The sequence below is a fragment of the Sorex araneus genome, chromosome 5 (assembly GCF_027595985.1).
Source record: "Sorex araneus isolate mSorAra2 chromosome 5, mSorAra2.pri, whole genome shotgun sequence".
NCBI lineage: Eukaryota > Metazoa > Chordata > Mammalia > Eulipotyphla > Soricidae > Sorex > Sorex araneus.
Genome location: NC_073306.1, coordinates 124,053,525 through 124,077,042, shown reverse-complemented (window position 1 = coordinate 124,077,042; position 23,518 = coordinate 124,053,525).

Below are 23,518 nucleotides of genomic sequence, written 5' to 3'. Positions count from 1 at the left end.
TTGGTCTTCCCTTCTCTATCTGAGCTGCCTTTTTGCCCAGCATGTGAGACCAGCTTCTAAGCCATGGAGCTAACCTACTGGTACTTATTTCTACTATTCTTGGATATTAGTCTCCTACTCTGTTATTTTATATTCCACAGATGAGTGCAATCTTTCTATGTCTGTCTTTCTCTTTCTGACTCATTTCACTTAGCATGATACTTTCCATGTTGATCCATTTATATGCAAAGTTCATGACTTCATTTTTTCTAACAGCTGCATAGTGGAATGAATCTTTTTTATCACAAAATATTTAATACTTTTTATTTTAAAATTACTACATGGAATATAAATGAAGAAGACAGTAATAATTACTTACTCAGAGATCTACCATTTAGAGAACATGATTGAGAAGTAGCCATATAATCTCATAAACATTGTTCTGTGTATGTGTGTGCATTTAAGGCTATAAGCATAATACAGCACATGTATTTTATACTTGATTTTTTCATTTAATAATTTATCATGATCACTTTCTCAGGTCTTGAGTCATTCTTTATGAATGCAATTTTTAATGTTATGAAATAGTTTACTCTATGGATATACCATCATCATTCATTTAAACCAATCTTCTATTATTGGATATTGAACTTGTTTCCAATTTTTCATGGTTACAAATAACATTGCAATAAGTATTTTGGACCATAATTTTTAGCACCTGCCTCTGGTTAATTCAAGATAAATTTCGTTAAGTGCAATGGGCATTTAAAATAACATTTTTAAGTGTTTCATTTTGAAAAGTTAATACATACACATGACAAAAATTCCAAGCTGTTCATGTGAGTATTCATTAAAAAGTTAGTCTTGTTTTCATCTTTCATTCTAGTTTCCTATATCCTCTCCCCAGAGAAAATCAATATAGCCAATTTTCCCATGCACACTCCACATGAATATGGATATGGATGCGAAATTTAAAAGGTTTTTAATTTAAGTTTCCCCTCGATGGTTCACTGCCTCATCGTGGTGTGGGGCGGGGGGGGTGGCAACGGTGCCAACTGGCGAAGAGTGAGCCAACAGGTGCTGCCCAGAGATGCAGGAAGGTGTATGTTTGTCAGTGTGCAGACATGCCTGTTGACCAAAAGCTTGCATTCAGTAGACTGGGAGCACCTGCAAGGGTGATTTGAGGGCGCCCTTAAAGCCTCCGTCCCTCTTGGAGAGCCTGGCAAGCTACCAAGCTACCAAGAGCATCCCACCTGCATGGCAGAGCCTGGCAACCTACCTGTGGCGTATTCGATATGCCAAAAACAGTAACAATAATGGGCCTCATTCCCCTGACCCTGAAAGAACCCTGAAAAATATGGCAGCATTGGGAAGGATGAGCAAGGAGAGGCTGATAAAATCTTAGGGCCAAACTAGGCTGCCAAAACGAAGGAGGACTAAAATGACTGTCTGTACTTTCAATGCATGCATGCTGGCATTGGAAGCATCCACTGAGGACCTGGTGGTGCAAGTGCAGAAGATCAAGTACGATGTCATTGGACTGACCGAGACAAGAAGGCATCGATCACATCACACTGTTTTCAACATTGGAGAAGAACTGTTCCTTGGAACATGCAACAGTAGAGGCGTTGGTGGTGTTGGTATCCTCGTGAACACAAACTTGACCATGAGCATCTATTTGTTCTAATGCCTAACAATCCAAATCAGACACTTACATTTGAATAGATGTGGCTCATTGCCAGAAGTTTTTATCTTTGTCATCTATGCACCAACATCCAACTATGATGAAGAAGAAATTGAGAAGTTCTACATGGAGCTGGAGAAGTTCTTTGAAGAAGACCACACCTTCTACAAGGTCATTGTCGGTGATTTTAATGCCAAGATAGGACCAAGAAAGTTGTCTGAAGAACTCCATATTGGGATCCATGGCCTAGAATGGCACCAATAGGGTGAGAGACTGTCTGAGTTCATCATGTCAACCAAGACCATCCATGGTAACTCGCAGTTCCAGAAGGCGGAATCTAAACATTGGACATGGGAGTTTCCTGGTGGATAGTTCCACAAGGAAATTGGCCACATCATATTCAATAGACGGTTTTGCCTGACCAATGTCGCTGTTGTCCCAAAATTCCAAACAGGGACAGATCACTGTCTCCTTTATGTGAAATTCTACTTCACAGAGTGGGGAGAAAGGGCTGCAAAGTTTAAGAGAAGAACTCCCAGAACGACTACCAATTGGGAGCTCTTTGCAGCAATATAGGAAGATGCTATTGTTGACAACATCTATGAGGAATACAATCGACTGGTGCAGAACCTCCATGACTGTGCAAGGAATGCTGAGAGTGAGAAAGCCACAAAAAGATGCCTGTCTTCGGAAACTCTCGAGCTCATTTGCCAACGTGGTTTGATATGAGCCTCAGGCAATCACAGGCTAACATCCGAGCTTGAAGGAGTTCCATGCCACTCTCTTCCTCCTGTGTAGTTCCGGTGCCAAGTTGTTCATCATGTTGAGTTCTCCACCCAGGTACACATAACTGCTGCATTCGGAGGTGTTTGTTCCATTGAGAGCAAATGGAACTTCAGGGACTAGTTCATTTCTCATGAACATTATCTTCGTGAGATTCAACTGCAGTCTGACCTTTCCACACTCGCGGTTGAAGTTGGCCGGCATTCATGCCACTTGGCTAATGTTTGGTGCTACTAGATGATGTCATCAGTGAAGCAGAGGTGGTGTAGTTGCTGACAGTCTATATTCACCCCCATTCCTTTTCATTCCAGTTGTCACATAACATTCTCGAGAGTGGCACTGAAGAGTTTCGGTGAAATGGTATCATCCTATCAAACTCCTCTCTTTACGTTGATGATCATTTCCACGTAGAATGGTGAGATCTTGGTGAAGAAACCGTAATACAGCTCATGGAGAATTCTGATGTACTGAGTTTGAACGCCCTGTTTGACTAGGGCTTCGATGACCGCTTCAGTCTCCACAGAATCAAAGGCCTTCTTTAAATCGATGAACATTAGATAGAGCGGCATCTTGAACTCTCTCAAAACCTCAATGAGCTTGGTCATCCTGTGGATATGGTCAATCATGCTGAATCCTTTTTGGAACCTGGTTTGCTCACATGGTTGTCCTTCATCTAGTGTTCTGCCAATTATATTCAGGATGACTCAAGTGAACAACTTGTAGACGACGGACAATAGGCAGATTGGGTGATAGCTGCCAATGTTGTGGATGTCTCCCTTCTTGTACAACAGAACGGTCCTGCTGGTTTTCCATTGGGACGGAACCTTGCATACGGACAGGTAGCATGTGAAGAAGTTATTAAGAGGACAAAGAACCTCTGACTCTGGGCATATCTTTTTTTTTCTTTTTTGCTTTTTAGGTCACACCCAGCGATGCACAGGGGTCACTCCTGGCTCTGCACTCAGGAATTAGCCCTGGCGGTGCTCAGGGGACCATATGGGACACTGGGAATCGAACCCAGGTCGGCTGCATGCAAGGCAAATGCCCTACCCAGTGTACTATTGCTCCAGCCCCTGGGCATATCTTTTGACTCCACCATTCTTCCTGCACTAACATACGCCTCAGAGACCTGGGCCCTACAAAAACAGGATGAGAACGTTATTTGGGTCTCCCAAAGAGAAATTGAAAGAGCTATGCTTGGAGTATCACGTTTCACTCAAGTGAGAGAAGGAATCCAGAGTTCAGACCTCCGTCGAGGATCGAGAATCAGGGACGCTGCCTCATTTGCCAAGATGTCAAAAATCAGATGGACCGGACACGTAATGCGATTTAGAGATGACTACTGGACTAGAGCCATTACCGACTGGATTCCACAGGACGTCAAAAGAACGCCTGGCCGCCCACCTACGAGATAGTCAGACTTCTTCATCAAGACCCTGAATGAACGGTTTGATGCTCTTCGTGTTCCTGGAGGGAGCAGATGCCATTGGGCTACACTAGCACTCGACAGGAACGAATGGAGAAATTACTGGCGCCCGCTTGATCGATCAGCAAGGGGATGACAAGTGATACAAGTGATAATTTTTAACTTTTGGGACACACACTGTGATGCTCAGGGTTAATCTTAGCTCTGCACGTAGGACTTACTCTTGGTGGAGTTTGGGGACCCATATGGGATGCTGGGGATTGAACTCTGGTTGGTTGTGAGCAAGACAAGGCCTTGCTCACTGTACTATCTTTTTCTCCCCTGAAAGGCAATTTGTAGCCATGTCTATCTCCATCTCATGGTCTTCCTTTCCCACTCAATATTATGAATCTTGGGCAGCAATCTTTTTTTTTCTATTTTCATAAAGTTGTTCACAATAATTGATTACATTCAATATTTCAACACCAATCCCACCGCCATCAAACCTTCCCACCACCATCATTTCAAAGTTTCCCACCACCACTCAAGCCTGCACCCGCAGGCAGATGCTAGCTAATTTAGTCTGTATTGCTTGTGATGAATAGTATAAGATGTCTGTAAGGGTCTATCTCATAATGATTCAACAGAAAAGCCAAAAAATATAACATAAGATATCATGTGGCAGCAAAAGTGGCCGTGAGCTTCTGGGATCATAAAATTTTTTTTTTTTTTTTTGGTTTTTGGGTCACACCTGGCGATGCACAGGGTTTACTCCTGGCTCTGCACTCAGGAATTACTCCTGGCGGTGCTCAGGGGACCATATGGGATGCTGGGGATCGAACCCAGGTCGGTCGCGTGCAAGGCAAATGCCCTACCCGCTGTGCTATCACTCCAGCCCCTGGGATCATAAAATTTTAATAATTGGGGTACAGAGCCATCCCTGCAGCGAGCTGCTTGGTTCTGAGATTCATTTATGAGTCTCTGGATCATGGCCATTAATGAGCTTAAATAGTCGAAATGACATCTGCACTTATATATTCATAGCAGCACTATTTACAATAGCCAGAATCTGGAAAAAACCTGAGTGCCCAAGAACAGACGACTGGTTAAAGAAACTTTGGTACATCTATACAATGGAATACTATGCAGCTGTTAGAAAGGATGAAGTCATGAACTTTGCATATAAGTGGATCAACATGGAAAGTATCATGCTAAGTGAAATGAGCCAGAAAGAGAGGGACAGACATAGAAAGATTGCACTCATCTGTGGAATATAGAACAACAGAGTACGAGACTAATACCCAAGAATGGTAGTATATATTACCAGGATGTTGGCCCCATAGCTTGAAAGGTGGCCTCACATGCTGGGGGACAGTCATCCCAGACAAAGAAGGGAACACGTAGTAATATGTGACTGGAAATCCTGCACAGGAAGGGAGATGTGTGCTGTAAGTAGACTAGAGACTGAACAGGATGACCACTCAATACCCCTATTTCAGGCCACAACACCCAAAAGGAAAGAGAGATATTAAATTGGAATGCCTCGCCACAGAGGCTGGGTGGGGTGGGGGGATGGGACTGGGGGGTGGGAGGGATAATGGGTTCATTGGTGATGGAGAATGGACACTGGTGGAGGGATGGGCTCTTAAACATTGCATGAGGGAAAAACAAGAACAAAAATGTGTGACTCTGTAACTGTACCCTCACTGTGACTCACTAATTACAAAATAAATAAATTAAAAAAAATGAGCTTAAATAGTACGGGGAGGCCATTAATGGGCGTGACAGCCAGGACCCCCTAAGGGCGTGGAGAAGGGAAGGGACAGCCCAGTCCCGACCCCATAATTTGGGCAGCAATCTTTATCCCTACATGCTCTACAACCAACTCCTATCTTTTAATTGCTGCTTACCATTGCTTTTTATACATGTGCCATGTTTTACTTATGAAGTTTGTTGTACGAGGCATTTAGTTTATCCACAAATTTGGCTATAGAAAGAACACTTTAATGAATAACTCTGATTGTATATCTTTGCTTCCCTAGGAAAATATTCGTGGGCTGAAATTCCACAGCAGACCTACACATTTAAAATTGGATTATGTGGGGCTGGAGTGATAGCACAGCGGGCAGGGCATTTGCTTTGCACGCTGCCGACCTGGGTTCGATCCCCAGCATTCCATATGGTCCCCTGAGCACTGCCAGGAGTAATTCCTGAGTTCATGGGCCAGGAATAACCCTTGTGCGTTGCTGGGTGTGACCCAAAAAGTAAAATTGGAATATATGCTGTCAAACTGCCTTCTGGGGCTGAGCACTGGTGAACCTCTACCCAGAACCTACAAATGGTATTTTATTAAACATTTGGTCTTTGCCCATCTGGTAGAAAAAAAAAAAGTTTAAAGTTGTGACACTAATTTGTACCTTAGTGTTCTTGACCATTCTTTCCTGTGCTTAAAAGTAATTTTTATTTCCTTTTTTGCCCCCTGGAGACAGTTTGTTCATTAAAATAAATAAAAAAGAATCCTCAGTTTTCTACTTTTTTTCCTTTATTGATTTGTGAAGGACTTTAGATAATGGAGAAATTAGTTTCTTATTTTATGTTGCTGTGTTGCTTAGTGATTTCCCTGAGTTTGCCACTTTTCTTATTTCCATTTGCTAGGCACTATTTTTATTTTTAAAAACTTGATTAACTAATTTTTTCTTTTTTTTTTTTTTGCTGGAGGCGGGGGAGGCTACTTCAAGCAGTACTTGCAGGCAACTCCAGCTCTGTACTTAGGGTTATACCCTGTGGTGCTCAGGAAAACAAATGCTGGGAATTGAACCCAGCTCAGTGGCACACACGCCAAGCTGCTCACACCTGTGTTATCTCTCTGGTACCCTGAGAATTGTTTTCAAATGTGCTGATACTGGGGATTACCCAGGCCACTCTCTGGTGCTCATGGACTTCCAGGTTGTACCTCTGTGATGCTCAGGGGACCAAGCAGTGCTGGGGGTCAAACTGGGATAGGTCGCATGCCTCAATCCCTCTATCTCTCTAGCCACATCTTTTACCCTTATATTGTATTATTGGGCTGGAGTGATAGCACAGCGGTTGGGCGTTCGCCTTTCACGAGGCCGACCCTTGTTCAATTCCTCTGCCCCCTTGGAGAGCCCAGCAAGTTACCGAGAGTATCAAGCCCGTGTGGCAGAGCCTGGCAAGCTACCCGTGTGTATTGGATATGCCAAAAACAGTAACAATAAGTCTCTCAATGAGAGACTTTACTGGTGCCTGCTTGAGCAAATCGATGAGCAATGGAATGACAGTGATACAGTGATATTGTGTTATTAATTTAACAATATATTTAATTTAATAATTTTGTTATATTTATTTAATTTCTTATTTAGGCACCTCGATATAGAGTACCAGGACTAGTTATATTTCAGAAATACAATGTTGCTACATCACAGAGTGCCCACATCCCTCCACCACTGTCTCTTTTTTTTTAAAATTTATTTATTTATTTAATTAATTAATAATTTATTTATTTTTAATTAGAGAATCACCGTGAGGGTACAGTTACAGATTTATACACTTTTGTGCTTATACTTCCCTCATACAAAGTTCGGGAACCCATTCCTTCACCAGTGCCCATTCTCCACCACCCGTAAACCCAGCGTCCCTCCCACCCTCCCCAATCCCATCTCCCCCCCAACCCACCCTGCCACTGTGGCAGGGCATTCCCTTCTGTTCTCTCTCTCTAATTAGCTGTTGCACCACTGTCTCTTGATACCATCTCAACCCTTTCTGCCCCCACTCTTGGCAGACTCAGCTCTATAGGCAGACTCTCTGGTCTCTTGTCATAGGACTTTAAAAAAAAAATTCCCTCACTGTGTTTCTTTACTTTTCATGTATTAGAGAGAGCATTTGATATTTGTCCATCTCCCCCTGACTTATTTCATTCATTATGACACCCTGAAATTTCATCCATGCAGCTGTAAACTGTAGGATTTCGTCTTTTCCTAAGCTGAGTAATATTCCATATATCACTCAACTTTTCTTGATAAATCTAGCAACCATACCCCCAAACTGACTAAGACAATGGTTAGATATACATTTGGTGGTCACATCTGAACTGGGAGGTGTTCCTGGCACCTAGTTAATGCAGGCCAGAGATACTATAAATATACTACAGTACACAGAACAGATTCTTACATCAAAAATTATCCAGCCCCAAGAGAAAACAGTGTCAAGGTTGAGAAACTTTTAAGTTGGCTTAACACACATTTCTTGTCTCTAATTAAGAACTCTCTAGGAAGAAACCCTGAGTTCCCCCAGGAAATTTCCCCTCTGCCTCTTCTGTTTTCTTTTGGCTGTACCAGGGATTGGCTCCAGGCCTCAGACAAGCATGCACTCATAAGTGTTCTACTGATAAGCTTTATTTCCAGCCTGAACTTTTTCATCCTTTCATAAGTGTCAGTAAGAACCAAGTGACTGCTTTTATTTCCCTCTTCTCTTTGACTCTCAGGAAACTCAGACCAAATTAAAATCCTTAGCATTCAGAGGGTGGGATCTAACTTGCTGTTCATATGTTTTACTTTCCCTTTGGGTCTTTCTGTTCTGGGTTCATGTGCATTTCTCTGATCCCAATTCTTATGATTTCCCCCCCCCCCCCATCTTTTGCCATTTCCTATAAATCATCCAAATTCTGCATGGAATTAGTTGTGATACACACGCACCAGACACACACAGACACACACACACACACACACACACACACACAGAGCCATAAATATTTAAACATGGACTTGAGCAGACATTTGACAGGATTTTGTACTATGCTCCTGGGAACCGGCTGAAGCAGGTGGGCTGCCCGCCATGGCCCAGCATCCCAGGGGCTCAGGAAAGCCCTGTCTTTCTCTTGATCTTTGGGCCCTAATCTCCGAACACCTGTGGTCTTTGAGAACCAGAAGGACCCTGGCAGAGGACTTGGGGCACCAGGAGGGTGGAAGTTGGCTTTCTCCGACCTGATCTTGGGGGGGCCACCCAGGTCCTTCCTGCTGCTGGGGAAGCTCGGGACCCTCCCAGAGAGGCCAAGCAGTCAGGGCCGAGCAAGGCAATGCAACGGCCCACGCAGACACACACAGCAACCGAGATTGCATCTTCCCCCGGACCAGCGAGATTCTATAAACATAATCAAAATGTAATAGAAACTTTTTGGAAATGCTGTTATGAGGAGAAAGCATCAATCTTGATGGAACTCCGCTCAACAGGCTTTGCGGAGCTAATCAATCATGGTCAGGACTGGGCCTCCCCATCTGTCTGCGCCGGGACCGTGCGGAGCTCGCTCACTCCCCGGCTGGGGCTGCGTCCCCTCACCAGGCAATCCATCATGCGGCAGGGGGATGGCGGGAGGGGAATAATAGCACGCTAATAAACTAGGGGCTTTTTTCATTCCCAACTAATTTTTAGTAAATGAGCCCGATCCAGACAGAGCAGGAAAGAGAGCCGGAGGAGATGGTGCTTCCTGGGATGCGCCTGGCTGGCTGGGGACAATGGGTCCTGGGCCCGAAGGGGAAGCAAAGAGCCAGCCCAGCCCAGGGTAACTCTGTGTTCAGCTGAAGCAGGAAGTGGCCCAGGGAGACCCAGGGAAGAATGAGTCTGGAACAACTTTCAGACAGGCGGTGCGGACTTCAGGGCTGGCTCCTAACGCTGACACCAGTGACCTGGTGAGCCATACTCTCTGTGTTAGGGGCCTTAAACTTGTCACAAAAGCTGGAAGTTAGAGAGAAGGAACTGATAGTAAAACTGAGGGACGAGAACAAAGAATGGATCTAGGGGCCAAGGGACAAAATGAAGAGTTAAACTCATAAAAGATCCAAGGCGCATGGGGGCCTGTGTTCATACATGGCACCTGCCCAGCACTTATAAATATTTATTTAGTAAATTCATGAAGGAGAATTGCCCTGAGACAGCAGACTTGGCAAGTCTGGTCTGATGACTTCCGGAGACTCTTCAGGTTCCTTTCCGGAAATGCATCACAGGTTTCCTTCCATTCACGGGTCTTTTTTTTGAACAGGACAGTTAGACAAGGTGTATATATTTGTCTTCCATAGCTGGGTCACAAATGATGCCCAAGCTAAGAGTTTTAAACAACAATAAATGTATACTCTCTCTCTTATAGACTCAGGGAGTGTGTTTCCCATACTGTTACCGGTACAAGAAACTTTTTTGAAGTAAGATGTCTTTATTTAGCAAAATGTCATGAGGGAGAGTGGGAAAAGAGTGAGAGAGAAAGAGAGAGAAAGAGAGAAAAGGAGAGAGGAAGGTGTTCAAGAGAGAGTACAGGCTTCTCCAGGGGGTAGAGAGTAGAGAGAACATCTCTCAGCTTGACATGCAGGTGAGTTTCCAAGCTGGAGGAAACACCACATTTCTTAACTTTTTATTTTTTGGTCACACCCAGTGGAGTTAAGGTCACTGCTCTTGTTCAGTGGATGGAAGGTCACTGCTGGCCATACTCAGGAGACCGTGTTGTGCATGCACCCAGCCTTGATTTTCTCTCCAGCCAAGTCCTTAATTTTTTTTTTCCTTTTGTCATCAGGTTTGCACCAGAAATGCGTGGATGGCTGCAAAGTTTCGACACTCCCCTTTTAGGAGATGGAGTCTCTATTTCTGCTCTCCTTGAACCAAGATGGCCTGTGACGGATGCCCACAGAGAATGGGAGAAGAAATACTATGTCGGTCATGGGTCTAATATTGAAAAAGCTTCTACTTCTATTTTGATGTCTTGGAGCTTGAGCCACCATCTAAGAAGCCTCACTACACTTGGGACAGACCCTGAGTCTCCTCATAGAAGGCGCCGTGCCCAGCTTAGCCAGGCCTTCTAACCCCTCCAACATCCCAACATGTGAGTTGTACCATCTTGGGTGCACCAGACTGACCCGGTGGTTAAATATCACCAAGTAATCACAGTCAATGCCACGCAGAGCAGAAAACTCATACAGATGAACTCTGCTATTATCAAATCATGGTTGTTCTTTTAAAGCTACTTTTAGGGTATTTTTGTTTTACATCAAGATAATTGGAACATAAGAGTATAATGAAAGATGGGAAATGATAGCTGGTTCAAATGCATATTTTATTTTTTAATCCCCCCCCCAATTCATACTCTGTGTTTGAATGGTTTCTGTGATCCCGTCCCATCCCCAGGCTTCATTCAGCCTTTAACTTACCTAGTGGGGCAGGATAATGGCTATTTCTGGAATTTAACCCCTTCTTTAGAGAAAGGGTTGGGTTCCTCATCCTTCCTCCTTCTCTTCCTCTGTTCTCCCTTCCCTTTACTCCTCTCCTTCTTACTTCCCTATCTGCAAGAAGGAAAGAGAAATGGTTCTCCAAGAAAGTATATGAGTCAGACTTTTCAAGAAATGCACAACCAACATATATATGGATATCTGTTAAAGATATTGACTTACACAGTTTTGGAGGCCTAGAAGTCCTACACTCTGCCACCCGCAAGGTAGACAAACAGTGATGGCAGCAGTGGAAGTCAGCTGGAGGCCCCAAACCAAAGGCTCCAGGGACTGCTAATGTAAATCCCAAAACCAGAAGCCCCAATGCCTGAGGACAGGAAAAGATGACAAGTAAAAGAAGGGGTGTGCATGTGTGTGGAATTGTCCCTTTTTTTTTCCTTCTGTTTTTGTTTTTCTTCATCCGTCAAGGATTAGGATGGGGATAGAGAGATATAATAGGGGTTGAGGCACTTGCCTTGCATGAAACCGACCATGGTTTGAGTCTCTGAACCATATATGGTCTCCCAAGTACCATCAGGTGTGACCCCTCTTTACAGAGCCAGGAGTGGCTCTTGAGCACCACTGCTCTCCCTCTCCCCGCAAAAGGAAGATATTGACCTACATTGATGAGGGTGGTTTACTAAGAAGTATGTCTAGTGGGCAAATGCTCATCTTTTCCAGAAACTCCCTCACTGACACACCCAGAAATAATTGCCAACTATCTGAGCATCCCTTAAAAACAGCCAAACAGACACATGAAACTGACTGTTCTAGGAAGTGATGCCTGGGATAGATTTGGGATGGCTGGTTGGAGGTGAATAGGTACTAGGAAGAGCCCCTTCCAGGCATTACTGGTGTTGGGGGTGCATATATGGGGAAGGGATAACTGTGGGATGTGGAAGCGTAGGAGAGAGAGTGGCAGCCCTATCGCAGTGGTCCTAACTGGTCTTAGGAGAGTAGATTCCATTGCCAGGCTGAGCGGGAAGAGATTTCCCCTTCAGAATTCACCCTCTGGTTGTTGTGTGGGTGGAAAGACTAGTTAAAAGACTGATTAGGTGAAAGATGGTAGCAATTTGGATCAGGGTGGGGGTGGTGGAGTTGCAGGAAAGAGGATGGTTTGGAAAGTACAACATGAGTTTTCTACATTAGTGGAGAAAATGTGATTCTGTCGTAGAGGACAAGAAAAGCAAAGAGGATGGATGAACCCTCTAAGAAGTGTTTGGCATATATGTTACATAAGTTAGTAGTTGATGAGACAGAGGCAAACCTTTGAGGATGTGTTGAGTATACAACAATGAGTGTGTGAGACTCAGGCAGAATTCACAAGATGCATTTATAAATAGTAAGAAAGTTAAATCATAGATTTAATCATAGATAAAATGGCTTAAAGTTAAAAATAACAAGAATATTATACATTGAAATGGGTAGAAAGGCCAAATCATGATAGTAACACTTCCAATCTGACAGTTACTTCCACCCCAAATTGGCCCCCTGTTGGCACTATCAATGCTGGTTGAACATATGCTCCTCTAAACAGTACTGATAAAATCCATGCTGCATGACAAGTGAGGGGTCAGTCAAGCTACACATCGTGTTCTTTTTCTTTCCTCTTTCTCTCCTTATCAGAGCATGTGTGTGACTGACCCCAGGTACCTTCTGTTCACTGATCCCCCTTTCCTTTTGCCCAAGCCTCAGCTCTCTTGTCCTCTTAACTGTATACCAGCAGAGTAGGTAGCTCACACTCTCTCTCTACCTATCTCTATCTCTCCCTCCCCCCCCTCTCTCTTTCACACACACACACACACACACACACACACACACACACACACACACGCAAACACGTGCATATATCCTTCAGCATTCCCGGTGTTACAGTGTTTCTACCTGCTTGCACCTCATCTAAATGTACCAACCAATCTCAGATCTGTTCTCCTTAATATTTTGCTTTGTTTTACTTGGTTGAACGATTTCAGTATCTCTGTCTAGTCCATGAGTCTCCCTGTTAGGTGCCTTGGCTTTGTTGCACGGTATGTCCTTGTGATGGGAAATGGCAAATCTTTAGGAGGGCCTAGATGGCTTATCAAGAGTCTTTTACACCTAGAATTTCCATATTTATTCAGGAAGTCCCTAGGGGCAGGCTTTAAGTCAGGGCAGGATTGAAATGAAACATTTGCAGGAGCCCCAGTCTCAGATTTGTGGGTCTGTAACACCCTGAGACAAAGGCAAGGTAAAAGCATGTTAATTAGCTGTTCTTAGTTTGTACCTCCTGCATGCTTTCTTAGATCACTGTCCCAGCTCCTGGCTATCTTTCTGTCCTTATATAACTCTATTCTATCTTTCTTATACAGAGTTATTCTAAAACACAGATTTGGGGCTATGATGAAAAGTTTACATGTATGAAGGTGAAGAGGTCTGGTCCGAATGAGGCAGAAATGGGGAGTAACATACTTTGCATGAGTTAGTTTTTGCTGCATAATAAACCAACCAAAATATTTATTTCAGTTCTGAGGATTGAACCCATCCAGGCCCCCTGCATACAAAGCATGTGTGTTACATAGTACATTTATGACTGCCAAACATTTGTTTGGGAACTTACAGGTCATTGGCATTTTAATTAACTGTGACTTCGTTGACCTGCCATGCTGGACACTATGTTCCCAGTTGGGCTCAAGTCTTCTCTATGTGTCTTTACTTTGGGATCCAAGCTGAGGGGTCAGAAGCTCCCTGGGCACCAGCTCTCAGAGGGTCATTCCTTCTCATAACCTTTCACTGGAACACAAGAACTAACCCAAGCCATTAAAACCCCTCGTTGCAGTCTTCTGCTAACAACTCATTGGCCAAAGCAAGTTACATGGCTGCATCCAGTATAGAATGGAAATACTACTCAGTCATACATAAAAAAGAAGGGGATTGTTACAACTTGATATAATAAGGATGAATCTTGAAGGCTTTATGCTAAATGAAATAAATAAATGCCATTTGATTCCATATATGATATGTGAGAGTTCTAAGAGGTACCCAACTCATAGAGACAGGTAGATTGTTAGTTGCCAACGGTTGACTGAGGGAAGAATAATGAGGTATTTATTAATTACTTGAGAGTTTCAGTTTATAAGAAAAAAAGAGTCCTGCGTATTTATTGCACAACACAGCAATATAAGTGTAGCTGACACTAGTTAAAGGTACAATTTAAAACTGCATGAAAAAATTGCTAAGTTGGGAGCCAGCTCAGGTGTCAGAGGTGCCTGCTTTACTGTAGGGACCCTGACTTGATCCTCAGAAATGCATCCCCAACCCTCAGAACTGATGGGTAAAGTCCTAGAGGCCCTGGAGCATTGCTAGCTGTGACCCTGTGGCTCCTTATTACTGCAGTGTCACATCCTCAGGTCTTAGCATTGAACCATCCAGCCCAATTGGCTAAGTATTACTGTGAGTGACCCCAGGGACTCCTGAGCACTACTTTGGAGAGCCCCCGAAATGGTTAAGTTAGTAAATATTTTGTTGTCTAAGGAATGCTAATTCACACAAACGAATCTCGGACCCGAGCAACTTGCTGCAGAGATGGCCCTGGACTTTGCATTAGGCTGTTTCCGCTGGGCTACTCCAGATTGGGGCAGGTGCTGTCTCTCCGCCTGGATGGCGGCTGCGATTTTCTAGAAGTCAGTGACAAGCTCCAGGTATGAGTGATGGTGGTGGCAAATGCCAGGCCTCACAGAACAGGGTAGGACTGAGCTCTTCTCCTTCCCGCTGCCTTGATGAGACTTTGAGATGATGCCACAACCGGCCACCATCTCCTTAAGCTCCCACATGGCCATGATTTAGAGACACGCAAACAAATCTTGGACCCAAGCAACTTGCTATAGCCATCTCTTCAGACCCTAATTATTAAAATTTTAGAATTCCTAGAGTGGGCGGCCATGAGAGCAGTTGTGTCACATTATATTGTATATAACAAGCAATACAAAACACATTGTCTAGCATTGCCTTTTTTTGGCAGGTATGAGTGGTGGTGGGACTGGTCTCAAAATATCTAAGGTAACTAAAGTAGGGAAAGAGAGTGTTGTGCAAATTCTCTGCCACACAGGCAGGGGGAGGTGTGGAATGGGGGGATACTGGGGATTTTGGTGGTGGAAAACATGCAGTGGGGAAGGGATGGGTGTTGATGAATGTATGATCGAAGCTCAAACATGAAAACTTTGTTACTGGACTCACGATGAATCAATACAAAAAAAAGAATGCTAATTCAATGCAAAAGAGTAGTTAATTTAAATATCAAATGCTATAAAACAAGTGAAAAATAATGTGTTTTCTATAATCCCACTCTGCAAGGATAGACCCTATTAACCCTTGAAGTCCCTGCCAGCATCTCTCTCTTCCGGAAGATTTTTCTTACTTGATTTGACTTTATGGCACTTTTCAGATGTGCTTTTCACAGATTGAAGGTCTGGAACAACTTTATCCTGAACAGATCCACTGCTTTTCCAACAGCATGTCGGATTCATTTTGATTCTCGTTTATTTTTCTAGGGATAAAGTACTTTTTAAATTAAGATATGTACATTTTAAAAGGCATAATACTATTGGACATTTTGGACTACAGTGTGATGTAAACAAAACTCACATGTATTGGGAAACAATTAAGAAAGCCCTCTTGCTTTATTATGCTATTTTATTGTGGAGGTCTGGAACCCAGTTCCTAATATCTGTAGTATTGCAGCATGAGCTTGAACATAGCATGGAAATATGTATTTATTTTCTTCAACAGAAAGACACTGCTGCTCATGCTGTCTTGTAATCAACCCTTTCCATGCAAAATTGCTTTGTTGACTTAGAACCCCACTTACCCTTTACAATGGTCGAGGTTAGTCCTTGTTCCTGGTACTCTAGTTTGTTTCAGTTCACAGTGCTGTGTTATAGAAAATTACAGTAGCTTAAAAGAGTGATTATTAATTACTATTCCTGAGGATTATTATGAAAGTGTTTTTGCCAGGGGACTGTTCTCAGGAGAAGGAAATAAGAATTAGTGAGGAGAGGGTTAAGTCAGGACGTGGTTTTAGCTTGAGATCAGTTTTATCCTGATTCAACAGTGCTCTGGAACAAAAAACAAATCCAAACATTGGTCCCACCTTAAGGCCCTTTGACAGAGAAGGTTCTTCTTGTCAGTTGCTGGCCATAAGCTGGCATCCTATTTAGCCAATGGCAATTCTCCAAAGGCAATTAATTATCTGTCCAATGTCGACAAGCATCTCGAGGAAGGAGAGGGTAGCAATGTATTTATATATATGCCATTGCAATGAAAAAAGGACCTTAAAACTATGAAGGGCATGGAGAAGTACACTCCAAGGACAGTTGGGGGCAGGCTGTCTTGCAAACCTGCCAGGAAGGGATTCTGAAGGGCAGTCCTGATACAGGGGAGTAGGTGTTGGGACCAGGAATCCAACCCAGCACATGCTCTGATTAGTGCTGTGGGAAAACCTCGCTGGAAATCTGACTGAAATGCTGGGTTTGGGGCTTCACAATTTTTATCTCCTTAAAGCTCTCATCATGCCAAAGACATGACAAAGATTCAACTGTGAATCCCGTGCCAAAGACATGCCAGAGACTCATCATGCCAAAGACATGCCAAAGACTTGACTGTGAATCCCATGGGAGGGAAAAGTCTTGCTTTCCGCTATTAGGAGGAACTCAAACTGGCCTTCAGACCCAGGTCTGTGGCCTCCAGGACTTGCCTTTGAACATCAGCCCCCTCTGCCTGGAGTGAGACAGAGGCTGGTTCAAACCTCCAAGTGCACAAAAGTGACTAGTGACTGGTGACTAAGGCTAAGCACCATTGTCTCAAGGCCAACAGGGCACAGCGACATGAAAGAGACAGTGGTGGGAAGTCACCTTCCGAACTCAAGGCAGTGTCCTGTGCGTTGAAGGAGCAGCGTCTCCTCCTGCCACTTGTTTGCCTGTAACTTCCTGCAACTCCGGCGGGCAGGGACAGTGAGGAGAGGACGCAGGACGGGAATCCTCTGGGGGGCTTGAAGGGGGGGCTGCTCGACTCGCCATGTAGCCTGACAAATCAAGTGGGCAAAACCCATTAATTAGCAGTTTTGGAAACAGTTGCAAAGTTAATTATTCCGTTTTCTGATGAAAGAAAGCTAATTTTTGGCATTTACACCGACAGTGACATGAACTAACATTTTTCGAGTTGACATCCCTCAAGATAAATGATGCTGTGAGGCATTTGTGCAAACACCCTGACCCACAGCTCACTGCTGATGGCTGTCTGCTGTGGGAGCCTTCCCCACAGTTTGTGCCCAGCCGGTCTCGGGGGTGGGCGAGCCAAGGAAGGAGTCTTCTTGGGTGGTGGGGGGGGTGGAGTGAAGAGAAAGAGCTGGTGACATACAGAGGAGACTCAGAGCCAGGGAGAACATTTGCATAAGGAGAAGTTTCCACTGTAATGGAGTGGGGGGAGCCCCAACATCTCTGTTTGTCGGTCTGTGGTGAGATTCAGTCCCGGCTTTTCCAAATGGCTGATTTCAAATTTCCTAGACTTTTGCTTTTGGGTATTGGCCTGTGTATCTAATGTTGTATACCTAATGCTCAGTGACATCTTTATTTGACGCCTATCAGGCACAACCCCAAAGGAACTGACAATTCTCCTCTCCCCAAGTTCCCCTCTTCAAATTCTCCCCATTCAAGGAAATGGCCTCATTGTCCATCCTTGGGGACTGGTGGGGAATTTTGACTTGGGTTGTGCAGGGTGGATAGGAGTTTACTGGCTGGGTAGGGAACCAGAGGAAACACCATGGGCCAAGGCATCAGAGTGTCCAGTTCTGGTATCCAGGGGGGCCCATTCCCCTCGGAGGGCTGAGGCTGAGGGGCAGCACGGAGGGATGTGGTAAAGGCATTTAGTTTACTCTCCCAGCAATAGGGAGAGGAGAGCATCAGATTGGCACTTTAGAGAACATTATCTGCATCCCACCCTCCAGCTTTTGACATGAACCTACTGAGTGACCTCAGACAAGTGACCTTTTCATGCACCGGGCCTCAGTGTTTCTTCTTTGAAATGGGGAGATGAGATAATTTCCCCTTCCTCCCTTGCCAAGTTCTTACAGTCAGAGGTTCTGAGAGGACCTATTTGTGTGCATAGAAATACAGTCATGTGGCCAGGCAATAAGATAGGGGTTAAAACACCTGCCTTGCGGCCAAGCCTGCTTTGAATCCTTGGCACCATAGGGTCCCCCCAAGCATCTTAGGGTGCAGGTGGAGGCTCTTAAGCACCACCAGGGTAACCTCTAGCACCACAGGACTGAGAAGTCTCTTATCATTGGGTCCCACACTGAACCTCTGGCCTGGTCAGTTGAAAATCACCAGGAGGGAGCCCCAAGTCTCATGAATGCAATTGGGAGACTCTCCCCAAAAGAAGTAGAGAAATATATTCCCGCTGCAGGCCCTGACATTCAGAGTAAACGTGGGTCTTGGATATTTGAGGAAGGACGATAAGACTGCCAGGCCCTAACCTGTCTCCAGACCTCATAGAGGCTCTTTCCCAATTCCCGGCTGAGGAGGGGAAGCGGGGGACTCCACCATGGCCCAGGGGAAGGACTGACATTTGGTGAGATGTCTGTATTTAACTCCCACCACTTGACATCTGTTTCCAATTAATCTGCCTGTGTTAAAAGGGAGGCTGCCCGGAGCGCATCTTCCCAGCTCAGATCCAGAGAGGCAGGGGAAGCAGCAAGTAGAAGTGTTAGTGCACACTCTCGTCTACCCATTCTCCCCCTCTGCACCCCAATGGGACTCCTGATTCCCCCCCAAAACCACCAGGCCCAAATGGTGTCTGGGGACCTCATCCGTTCCCCCTGCATGTTTTACACCTCTTCAGCTATCATGGGGATGTGGTGTTGGGAGAAGGTGGGTGTGCAAGCAGGTAGGGGCCAGAGAATGTGGGGGAATACTTTTTTTTTTTTTACTGGTGGGGAATGAGGTTCCGCTTCTAAACATTGAAGATATTTCTCTGCCTGCCCTCTGAAATCTGAGCTGGATAGAGGCAAGGGTGAGAAAGAACATTGTTCTAAGTGCACCAGAGAAGATAATTTTTCTCGTAAGATGTAAAGCCCAGGAACTTACCCTTTAGGGGACTCAGAATGTTTTTACAGACATAGCTCAAATGCCCACACTTTGCAGGTCGGTTACTCAGGTTCAATTCCTAGTACCACATGGTCCCCTGAATCACTGGACACAACCCCCAAGCACAGAGTTGGGAGTATCCCCTAACCATTCGTAGGTATAGCCTCAAAACCAACAATAGACAAATAAAATAAAAGATCACTCATTTCCAGGTGAGGAGAGAAGAAGGGATGATTAAGTGGCACCCAGAGAGTTTGGGGCAGTGACATACAATGTCAGTCTATTGTATGATGTGAGGTGATGTGATATTTGATATTTATATGGAAGTTGCATGTCATCACATATTTTTTCAAACCCATAAAATAGATATCACCAAGAGGGTCTCCTCATGTAAATTATGGGACTTGAGTGATGCCATGTCTGTGTGGTATTATCAGTGATAACAAATGTCCTTTTGGTGGGGATGTCAAGGGTAGGGGGACAGGGTGCATGGTAGATCCTTGTACTTTGCACTCAACCTTGCTGTGAAACCTAACCACTTTGAAACATCATTTGGTATTTAAATTTTTATTTTATTTTTTAAAACTTTATTTAAACACTGTGGTCTACAAAGTTGTTCATAATATAGTCTTTTCAGGCATTCAATATTCCAACACCAACCACACCACCAGTGTGACATTCCTTCCACCATTGTCCCCCAGTTTCAACCCCCAAAGTCTGCCCCTGTTGGAAGGTAGAAAATAATTTATTTTATGTTTCTTATTACAACAAAATGGCAAATGGAATTATCAATGCAGAAATAATTCAGTAAAAGAAAATTTATCAACATTGTATTTCCTCACAATGGGGAAAAGTCATTGTCTAAAGTCATTGTCTGAGGGCTTACTGAGCTGTTTGTTGCTGGTTGAGCTTTCTGTTACATTTTTTGTTTATGAGCTTAGTTGGCTTCTATGCTACTCTCCCATCTAACTTGCTGTGCTCTTACTGGGATGTAGTATTGTGGAATTTGGAGGTGTTATATGTGGACACATGTTGCATATGTGGCCACATTTTCCAGGAGCTCGAGGACCTGTAGAACTGGGACAATTCTCACCGAGCTGCCTTCCTGAGGAGGCCTCCGAGTTTTCATCCCGAAGACCACATGAGTTGCCTTGACTTGGCTTGGCATCTTTTCCAGGGATTAGTCTCTCTCCCAGGATCCCAAGGCATGGAGCTGTCACTATAATGATTTGTGTATTTGTTTTTCCTCTTCACCAAAATCTGGTGTCTAAGCTCTCCTTCCCCAGAAACTGGCACTGACCCTGGCACATAGGAAGCACCCCCAAAAACATTTGTGACTTGACATGGCCAAATCCAGGATCCCTTTTCTCACTGCTTTCTTACACAACCCTTGCTCCTGTATACCCCTGAGCTCTTTTATCTTGACAGCCCTCCCTTTTTTAGCACCTTCACTTCCGTCCTGCCTTGGTTTCTCCTCTCACCTTTCTGATTGTTTGGCAACCATCTTTTTTGGTTGACTTATCCTCTGAGCATCTCTGCTAGGCTGTGGCTCCTTGAAGGTTTGTCCTGTCCTACAGCAATTCCCTCTGGAAAGTATTATATACCTGGGGTAAGGGTCAGGAAATTTGGAGACCTGGACTCTACGCTTCCTCTCTGCACGCTCTTCCCTTACTATCTGACGTGTCTAGATTCCTCTCCAATATTTGGGCTCCCCACCCTCTCTGTGGTCCTTCCTTGACCCTCTGGGTGCCAGTGTGGGGTTGGGCATTGAGCATACTGCAGGCAGGACACATGGACAAGGGCAAAGGGCAGGGCTCATAGACCTTCTCCATGTCATCACCAGGTCTTCCTCCAGTGCACAATCCAGAGACAGGGACAGGCAGACCTCGGCATTTTGGGGTTATTAACTCTCCTCAGTAAACTTGCAGCGAGTGTGATAAACCGCTCAGTGGAATGCAGCAAGAGCTCATAAAAGCAGGATTTAGTGCCATTTTATAGACGCCAGCCCTGACTTCCACGTGCAAGCTGGTGTATATTTTAAAATCCTTGCTTGACTCACTGTCTTTGTGGAGAAGGCCTGGGGCTTAGGGTGGGTGTTGGGAGGGGACGATATGAATCCATGCTCAGCTCCCAGGGGTGACATGTCTGAGCGGATACTCAGTTGTGAATTCTCCCAACAGGCATTAGGTCACTTGCAGCAAGGTCTCTGGGTCCTCCTTCTTAACATGCAGGAGGGGATGGGCTGTGGAGCTGGACAGACTCTGTCCTGTCTGGAGGTCAGTTACCTCTGTTGGGGTAGAGCTGTTTTCCAGCACATGGACCTTTATATGCCCAGGAAAGCTTGACAAAATGGGGGTATCGGCCATCCATGACCTCTGTGCTGTGTACCCTGGGGAGGATCCTTCCTGCTCCAAGCCTCATTTTTCTCAGCTGTCAAAAGGAACAATTACAGTCCTTTGATAGTCAGTATAATTAATGCAAGTTGCAATAAGATCAACTCCCAAATCTCTGTGGTTTAATACGACACAAGTTATTTATTTCTTGCCTCCATCATGGTACAATTTGGACAGAGATGTAGGGAGCTACATTCTTTCATTCTGTGTCTCTGGCCTGAGAGTTCTCTGCTGGATTTTCTGATCTAAACTATTACAGAGAATCTTTTTTCTTTTAGGGTCACACCCAGCATTGCACAGGAGTTACTCCTGGCTCATTCACTCAGGAATTTCTCCTGGTGGTGTTCGGGGGATCATATGGGATCTGGGAATCGAACCCGGGTCAGCTGCGTGTAAGGCAAATGCCCTACCCACTGTGCTAACTCTCCAGCCCCTACAGAGAATGTTTTTTGGGGCTGACCATACCCATGAGCCTAACATACTCTCTAATTGGTTTTTGCAAATAAAGTTTTATTGGATTACCCATTTGCTTATTCCCTCTGACTGCTGTTTGTTTGACAGTGACAACATTGAGTAGTTGGGACAGAGACCACATGACCCATAAAACTTATAGTTCCCACCTGGCCATTTGCAGAAAAGTGTTTGATGATCTTAGTTTAGGGGTTAGATCTGGAAATTGTTTCCATCATGTCCAGCTCTAGTCCACGACTGCAAATGAGCCTAATGCAGTCAGAACCCAGACCAATTGCAGTAGAGCCTGGAAAAGCTAGAAGAAGACATGGATATTGGCATGCACAGCACCCAGCCATCCTTGCCTCTCAGGCTCACTGTGAAGTTGTGACACCATACTGCCTGTACTACTGTCATACTTGGATAAAGTGTTTCTTTGAGCCTGCTGCTCGCCACACTCCTGTGATCACTTCCAGCTCCCCAGGTTTCAGGGAGACATGAAGTGGCTGGGATGTGGAGCTAGGGGCGAGGACATCCTCTCCTTTGAGAAGAAAGAACTCGGCTCTTGGACCTGTGAACTTAGTGCTGGTTCCATTTGGTCTGGATTTCGGGTTCCGACTATTTCCCTGAAGCCGTAAGGAGAAGGTCAGCAAGAACTCAGAGGTGCCTATTTGTGTGGGATGCTGACTGCCTCAGGCAGATTTCTTTTCCCCTGGACAGTGGGGAAGTGTTGTAAGCTCAGTTTGCCCAGTCTCAGAGATCTTGCAGGACATTTATTATTGGAATTTGGCCGGCACCTCTCGCTCCAAACTTTGAATCTGTTTGAAAAACAACAAACTGTAGAAATAAAAAAAATTATTTCTGTTAGTCACAGTATAGAAAAGATAAATAGCACTGAACATAGTATGTTATTAATGATATTTTTACTTTAGAAAATAACTAAAAGAAAATTTATTTAAAGTAGTCACCAGAGGTTAATTAATCGTTAAGTTTGATATTCCAAAGTTAATTCAGTAATGAGAAGGTGATTATCCAGTGATAATAATAATGAAGCAATTCTCATTCTACATTCAAGTTTGTTACATCTCCTTGCTTTTTTTATGTTTGTTTTTCAGAAGGGTTGAGATCCCAAATGCACAGAAATATGATGTCAAAATCGCATTTGACATGAACTGTTAAGACTTGTGGGGGCTGGAGTGATAGCGTAGCAGGTAGGGCATTTGCCTTGCATGCAGCCGACCTGAGTTCAATTCCCAGCATCCCATATGGTCCCCTGAGCACCGCCAAGAGTAATTCCTGAGTGATGAGCCAGGAGTAACCCCTGTGCAATGCTGGGTGTGACCCAAAAAGAAAAAAAAAGACTTGTGTGTTTTGTGTAAGAGAGAGTTTGTGTGTGTGTGTGTGTGTGTGTGTGTGTGTTATACAATGTGTGCTATTCATGAAGA